Here is an 8749-nt window from a genome sequence, read left to right on the forward strand (position 1 = left end):
TAACCGTCCCCCACTTCCCCTCTCACCTGACCCCACCCTCTCTCCCTCTCACCCAACCCCCCCTCGTGTCACTCCCCAACCACCGACCCCCCCATCGACCAAGCCCCACACTGTCCCTCTCACCCGACTCCCCCTCTCCTCTCTCTGGTGCAAACCCACTCTCTCCCCCTCTCACCCGGCCCTCTTGTGTTACTCCCCACCAACCCCCACACTCCCCCTCTCACCCAACCCACCCTCTCCCTCTCCTGCTCTCTCTTGTGCAAACCCTCCCCACCCAATCTCTCTCACTCGCTTCCCCTCTCATTCAACCCCCTGACCTCACCCGAACCCCCTCTCCCTCTCTCTCTCTTGCACAACTGTGGTGCAACCAACCCCCCCAGCTCAAGTCCTAAATTTGGAGCTCCCGCTATGGCCGAACAGCTCACAGGAGAGCAGATAGCCGAGTTCAAGGGAGCCTTCAATCTCTTTGACAAGGATGGTGATTGTTGCATCACCACAAAAGAACTAGAAATTGTGATGCACTTGCTTGGCCAGAACCCCACAAAGGCTGAGTTCCAAGAAATGATCAAAACGAGGTGGATGTAGATGGAAATGGGACCATCGACTTTCTTGCGTTTCTCAATCTCATGGCCCAAAAGATGGACACTAATTCTGAAGAGGAACTTAATGAGAATGGCTCCATTTATGCACAGTAGAGCTTAGTCACTTAATGACAAATCTTGGTGAGAAGCTGACTCATAAAGAGGTGGATGAGATGTGCCTTTGTTGCTTTTGGAGAATGGGGCTATGGTGGATGCCTTGATTCATCACAACCAGACACCATTGATGTTTTCTTACAAGCATGGAAGAGTTGCATTGAGCTGTGGTGGAAGGGGGAGCTAATGTCCTCATGTATGATTCATCCCGTGTGGGAGGACTTGCATGCACTACATTGCAAACAATGGGAACCTCCACTGCCTTAGATAATCTTGAAGTAGCCTTGGATTTGGGAGCACGCATTTGCATTTCCCGGTCCAAGGTGGGTCAACTGAATGTGTAACAGAGCTTCTAGCATGGGGCACAAATATGTTACAGAGAAACTCTCAAGGGCACACTCCTTTTTTCATCGCTATGAAGTACCACCATAACACAGCATGTGCAAATCTTCTCAACCCTTTGATTGCAAAGCCCTTGTATGGCCACCTTTGTGGAAGTTTATGAGCAATCTTGACCCTAAAGCAAAAGTTTTGTTGAAGTCTTCCTTGGCACATGCTAATGATGCTTAGGAGCTATGAAGTACCATAACACAGCATGTGCAGCTCTTCTCAACCCTTTGATTGCAAATCCCTTGGTATGGCCACCTCCGTAGGCAGTTTATAAGCACAGTCTTGACCCTGAAGTAAATGTTATATTGGAGGCTACCTTGGCACATGTTAATGATGCTTGGGAGAAGCAAACCTTTTATGTTAATGAGAAGCAAATCTTTTCTGTTAATGAGAAAGTGAATCTTTTATGTACTGGCCATGGCCATGTTTCATTTTATATCTTTGTATGCCTGGATTTTGTGCCAGAAGTTTTGCTCGGACGAAGTGGCTCTAGTGATTATTGTTTACATTGGTTTGGTGCTTTTATTGGTGTAAGAGTAACGTTTCTGCTTGATTCTTTGCTCGGGGGATAATACACAGAAATGGCTTTTTGGATGAAGTGCCCAAGGAGTTCTTAGTTCAATCATTTTTTCCACAACTAGCTTTCTGGATGAAGTTGCCCAAGAGCCCAGTGTAATCATTTTTATTATTTGCATATTTGCCTAGAAAGATCATTGCATGAGGTATACCTGGGAGCCCACCTGCTAGATGTTTTGCTCAAAGTCTAGCTTGCCAGAGAACCACATGTTTTTTCTGTGGCATTCACCGAGGACGATGAATTGAGTAGTAGTGGGTGACCTGTGGACAGGAAGCCAGGTCCTCCACACTCCACCAAGGACGATGAATTGAGTAGTAGTGGGTGACCTGTGGACAGGAAGCCAGGTCCTCCACACTCCACCAAGAGCCTCCCACTATCCCCTCCCACTATCCCCTCCCCGATGTGCCCTTCATCTCCAACCCATTGGGTCCTCCAACTACCAATGGCACTTATGATGTGCATGGCCAACTCCGATGGTACTCATGGAGGTAACAACCCTCTGCCTTTCCCAAGGCACGGTGAGATACTCTTCAAGATCCTCTTGAGCACCATCCCCATTTTCTCGATGGAAGATCTTCTCTCCACACACAACATGATGAGAGTTGTGACTTGGAGGAGGAGGACACCCAAGGAGGAGTTAAGGGGAGCACTCTCTCCACTATGTACCACATTCTCTCGGAGAGGACATTCTCTTGTAGCACATTCTTTGGTGTATGACATTCCCTCTATTGGGGCACAGTCTCTCTTGTATCATTCTTTTCGGCATTTTGGTGTACAGTGTTACGCTCTTGTGATGTTTTGACTATCTCTCTATATGAGTGAGGTGAGTGAGTGGTCAGTGGTAGGTTTGGTGTGAGTGAGAGGCCTGTAGGGATACTACAGTGCTAGGTGGTGGTCGGAGAGCATGGTAGACAGTGTAAAGCATAGGTCTTGCATGTCTAGCCAGTGAGGTCGACTTATCCTTGGCGGGTGTACTTCCCTGAGAGGATGAGTCAACCTCACTGGCTAGACATGCAAGACCTATGCTCTACACTGTCTACCGTACTCTCCGACCACCACCACCTAGCACCACTGTATCCCTACAAGCCTCTCACTGAGACCACACCCACCACTGACCACTCACTCACACATAGAGATAGACAAAACACCACAAGAGCGTAACACTGTATACCAAAATGCCAAAAAGAATGATACAAGAGAGACTATGCTCCAACAAAAAATGCTCTACAAGAGAGAATGTGCTACACCAACGAATGTGCTACCACAGCCAGATTTTGTCTTAGCTGTGGATGGCTCCTATGGACAGGAAGCTAGATCCTCCACACTCCACTAAGAGCCTCCCACTATCCCTTCTGCGACCACTGTGATCGCCATTAGCACACCGGTGCCCTCCAAACACTCCGACTGCCGTCATCGCCAGTGCCCTCCAATCGTCGTCACCACTGGTACCCTTGGATCGCTCCAACCCGCCATCACACCGATGCCCTCCAACATCTCCAACCCATTGGGTCCTCTGACTACCACTGGCACTTATTTACGGGCCAACTCTGATGGTACTCATGGGAGGCAACACCCCTCTCCCTTTCCCAAGGGCAAGGCAAGATCCTCTTGAGCACCATCTTCCGTTTCCCGATGGAAGATTTTCCCTCCACACATGATGAGGGTTGTGACTTGGAGGAGGTCACCCAAGGAGGAGTTAAGGGGAGCTCTCTCTCAACCGTGTACCACATTCTCTCGAAAAGGACATTCTCTTGTAGCACATTCTTTGGTGTATGACATTCTCTCTATTGGAGCACAGTCTCCCTTGTATCATTCTTTTCGTCGGTATTTTGGGGTACAGTGTTATGCTCTTGTGGTGTTTTGACTCTCTCTATATGAGTGAGGTGAGTGAGTGGTCAATGGTGGTGTGTGGTGTGAGTGAGAAGCTTGTAGGGATACTGTGGTGCTAGGTGGTGGTCGGAGAGCATAGTCGATAGTGTAGAGCATAGGTCTTGCATGTCTAGCCAGTGAGGTCGACTCATCCTATGCTCTGTTTCCCCCAATCCTAGTGTTTGTGTCAGTAGTCCGTGAGTTCCCTCTAGTGAGGACCGACGGAGTCATCCATGGCTAGAGTTTGGGCACAACCCTGGGAGCCTCAACTTCTCGAGATTGGATAGGAGGAGCACCGGCCCCAACCTTTCTAGACTTGATAGTTTCTACGTTGATGAGTGGGCTTATAGACATGGAGGCATTATTGGTATCTCGGGAGGCACTTCTTTTTCAGATCACCCCCCATTTATTATGTCCCTAGGAGGCATGACAAGCATGCGAACTCTAGGATTTCAGACAACTTCATTCAGGACTCTGAGATCTGCAGTAGGATAGAGTAGATTTGGGTGGGACTCGACTTTACCTCAGGTTCTGCTATGTGCACACTAGATGTTGGCCTAGGGGAGATCAGCAATTTCTTGAAGGAGGCAGCTCAAAGTAGATTGGAGGGATTTCAGGAACATGAGTGGAGTGTGAGGAGGGGCCTATCCTCTACAGCAACTTTAGGAGTGTTCCCCAGATAGTTCATGGATTGAGAGTCAGCTTGCTACTGCCCGCATGGAGATTAGATCCATTGAGGAAAGGAGGGTGGAGTACAGATACCATGCCAGAGCTTCATTCTGGACCCAAGCTGGAGACAGAGTCATAGGAGATTTCTTTGAGACAGCTGGCCCCCATAGGAGGAGAGATGGTATTCGTAGGCTGCATGGCTAGGATGGAGCTATTGTTTTTGACCCCCCCATGTGAAAGCCATCACCACTAATTTCTTTTGCTCTCGTCTCACAAGTGCCCCATTGGGTCTGGTGACAAAAAAGAGAGGTGGTTCCCCCCTCTCTTATGTCCCTCTTACTAACTCCATTCACAACAGAGGAGTTGGCAGAGGCAATACGGAACTACCCAAGGGAAAATGCCTGGGAGCAAACAGGCTTCTAGTCTCTTTCTTTCTTCAATCACTAGGACCTCATGGAAGGCGGGCTTTGAGCTACCTTCAATGAGATTATGCTCACAGATGCCATGCCAGAGAGGCTCTCAGAGGGCTTGATTCACTTGATTCCCAAGGAGGGTGTTAGAGATCTAGTACTGGTGGAGACCCATCACTCTTCTAGGGACCGCCTAAAAGATCTTGGCCAAGGCCATCAACAAGAGACTGCAGCCCTTTCTCCCGGACTTGATTCATGACACTCAGACCGACTTTGTTCAAGATCAAGGCTTTTGGACAACATTTCACCTTCAGGGAGGTGACAGCTTTGGCAAGGATGCGGCAATAAGACCTCATAGGACTGCTCCTAGACTTTGAGAAAGCTTATGATAGGGTGGATTGGAGCTTTTTGGAGGGCACAATGAGAGGATGGGTGTTATGTGCATATACTAGGAGGCTAACCAACCCTAGGCATGTTAACATGGGAGCATGGGAACATGCTCTAGTGGGGCAAGGGTTAGCTCTAACCTTGGGTTGAGAATAGGGTCAGGCAACCAAGGGTCACACATGGAAATGGAGAGTCAAGAGTCACTTGAGGGCCCTCTTATATAATAGGGGCATGGGGCATTCTCAAGGGATGTTCTCTTATGTAGAGCATTGTGTCTACTCTCTTGCCATTTCAAGCTAGAGGCAAGTGCTACTGGAGTGAAGTCATATCTCTTGGTAGTATGGGACACTAAGGTAAGATATGTGATACTTCATTGTATTTATGTGTGCACCCTTGGGCTTTGGGGTGGTTGGGTGGATGAGTATGTGCCTGCTTCACACATGTTTATGCATGGTTATTAGCTAGAGAGATATTTAGGGTTTTAATAGTGGTATCAAAGCGGTCTCTAAATAATTTTGATGTTTTTCTCCTCTTATTTTTCTCTCATTATTCCAAAAAAAATTAGCATTTTTTAAGTAAATTTTAAACATTTACTAAGCAAAAAAATATAATTTTTTGGTTTGTTTTGGTGGTCTATGCATTTGGAACGTCAATATGGTGGTTGGAACGCGGTGCTTCTCAACTTGGATGATGTATTGACGTTGCGGGGAAACTCCGTGAGTGGAAATGCTATTTTTCTTTATTTTTATGGTTAAAATAAGCATTTATGGATTTTTTAACCAAAATACCACACATGATAATGTGGGTATTTTGTTAAAAAAAAGGATTCCCCTACATCTCAAATAAATTTAGGAATTTTTTTCTAATTTTAAGGACATTGTTTGAGCATTTTATGGTAAAAAAAACATTTTTTATGCATTTTTTACGGGTTTCCCACGCGAGCATGCTATCAAATTTCTGCCAATTTTTTGCTGAAATGCAATAGGGGATAGTATGTCGGTACATCGGGTTCCCTACTGTGTGCGTGGAAATTTTTCCATCTCTCAAATCCGAAATTTTCTTCATATTCTTTTCCCTCGTGTGAACACCTCTTAGGTGGGGTTGATTAATACTAAACATGATTAAACTTTAATCATGATTATTAAATATAATTACGATTAAAAACTTTAATCACGCACAGATTCTAGAGTGGAGAAGAAGGGTGGAAGGAAGAGAGGGTGGAGATAGAGGATGAAGTGGGGAATAGAAGCAAGGTTCTCTCCCCTCTATCTCTCAATCACGCGTTTGGGGGGGGGGAGGGGGTTCTGCCCACCGGTGCACAAGTCCCCCTGTTTTTCTTCAAAAAAAAACTTAAAAAGCTTTAATAAAGCTTTTAATTAAAGTTAATTAAAATTAGCTTAAAGCTTCAAAAAAGAGAAAAAAAACTTCTTATTTCATAGTTTTTTTTTACAAAAAATTCATGATGAGCCCTTTTGACCTTTGGGGTCCATTTTTTGGCCTTTCAAATTCTGGTATTTTTGGTCTTTTCATTTTCCATTCCAGGATGACCTTTCTGTTTTTGAATTTTTTGACCGTTCATATTCCAATGTGTTCGGGGTGCATTAAAAATTTTAAAATTTTTTGAAAATTCATGGAAAATTAGAGAAAGGTTATTTCAAATTTTTACAATCTTCGAGTTTGGTGACGGGCATGTGGTGTGTCCGTTTGGATGCCCGTGATCGTTCAAATTCCTTTTAAAAAGTCTTTTTTTCTTAAAAAAATAGTAAATTCATTAAAATTGTAAATTTTAATTGGATTTGAGAATTATCGAGTAGAATTGAAAATTTTCGTATTCAATGGGATTCTCAAGGTAATTTTTTTAAACCAAAAAATAAAAAATTTCTAGAAATTATTTTCAAAATCCTAGAAATTGGTATTTTTGAAATACCAATTGTATTTTGGTAAATTTTATTGCTAATATTTTCTGGAAAATTTTAGATTTGAAGTGCCATTAGATAGAATTTGGTGGATTTCAAAATTAGTAAACTTTGGGACCCTAGAAAAATAGGAAAAATCATGATAATTCTTTTTTCTCTCAAGAATTTAATATTTTCAAGGGTTATCTAGTGTTGTAGTACATTTTTTACGTGGTGGCATTAGATAGATGCAGATTATTCGCATATAATTAATGCGAGTATGCCTCGTATTTATAGTTCTTTCTGTTTGGTTAACTCTAGATGGTGTTTTCATGATTTTTTACCATTGTTTAGCCACCAAAATGCTAATTAAAGCATTTTTTCTTATGTGCAGTCATTTCTAGCGAGTTCATTTGCTATATCATTTTGTTCTAAAGAGGGCAAGTGAAGTTGAATTCGAGTGAATCGCGATTTTTGAAGAATTTTATTACAATGGCTCATATTATTGACGTTTCAGCAGTTAATGACAATGTTGATGAGATGAGTGATCATCTCAACTTGGTTGGAGAAGATCTAAAATTTCACGTTGAAGAAGAGGAGGCTGTTGGAAAGAGTGAATTTTTAGAAGTGACAGAGCATCTTGAGGCAACGATTGCCAGATGTCATGATGAGATGGAGTCACTAAAGATGCAAATTTTGACTTTGCAAAAAGCTCTTTTGGCGGCACCTCCTTCTCCTACCAAAGCGATTTCTCCATCGTTTGTACCAAAAGTGTACGGTGCTAAGAAAAAGGAGAAGACTCAAGAATGTGTAGATACCATGCTCAATAGGTGGACTACACATTTTGCCTTTCATCCATTCCATATGCTCAAAAGCTATAAATGGCGCAAGGTTTATTGAAAGGAAAGGCATTAACTTGGTGGAAGGATCTCAATGATGATTCCATTCCCACTACTTGGCAAAGTTTTGAGGAAGATTTTAAGAAAGAGTTTGTCCAACCAAAGGATGAATTTGAAATAATTGCCAAGATTGTTAAAAATAGCATGGTAAATCAGTCTTTTGATAATTTTGTGCAAAAATTTAGACAATTGGATACTAAAGCCAAATCTAATGATCATACCTTGTGTGGGATTTTCATCAATGGTCTAGCTCGTGATTATCAGTACAAGGTAAATAAATACAAGGTCAAAACTGCTGAGAGGATGCTATTGAGGTAGCTCAGGTTTTTCATAAAACTATGGTCGACGCCAACACTTCAAAACCATCGTCTAATGAAAAGAAATCCACGTTCACTTTTCAAATAGTGCACAAAAAAGAAAGTTTTCACACCAAAACAAAAAAATTCTGACAATGCCAACAAGAAGCAGAAATTTATGTGAGCAAGGATAATATCACATGTTTCAAATGCAAGGAAAAGGGACACACGAAGAAATTATGTCCTTTGAATGGAGCTACAGCACCTTCGGCACACCTGGACAAAAGGTGGCACTGAAGAAGTTCATACCAAAGAAATCTTTACACATTACAGAACTTCAAGGTAAATTTTCTGAAGTCAATATTACGCATCTTGAAGAAGGAAGCCAATGTTCATATTGTACTTTCAGTAAAGACGTTTTTGGTCCAAATGAATTATTTTGTATCTATGGATCAATAAATGGACATTAGGTTCATATTTTGTTTGATCCTGGTAGTACTCACAATTTTACTGGCAACATTGTTGAACAGAGGATGAAGCTGGAAACCACACAGAATCACATGTACAAGGTCAGGATGGCTGGAGAACAAGTCCAATTCTGGGATAAGAAGGTGTCAAAATTACCATTAGATATCCAATTGTACTCAGATAGACTTGATTTT

General features: G+C 43.0%; 1 pseudogene; it reads left to right on the forward strand.

Moving 5' to 3' along the window:
- Window positions 1-408: 408 nt before the first annotated feature.
- LOC147603509 (calmodulin-like) lies at window positions 409-802 on the forward strand (annotated as a pseudogene).
- Window positions 803-8749: the final 7947 nt, after the last annotated feature.

The sequence above is a fragment of the Cibotium barometz genome, chromosome 64 (assembly GCF_041138505.1).
Source record: "Cibotium barometz isolate CiBa-2024 chromosome 64, ASM4113850v1, whole genome shotgun sequence".
Lineage (NCBI taxonomy): Eukaryota > Viridiplantae > Streptophyta > Polypodiopsida > Cyatheales > Cibotiaceae > Cibotium > Cibotium barometz.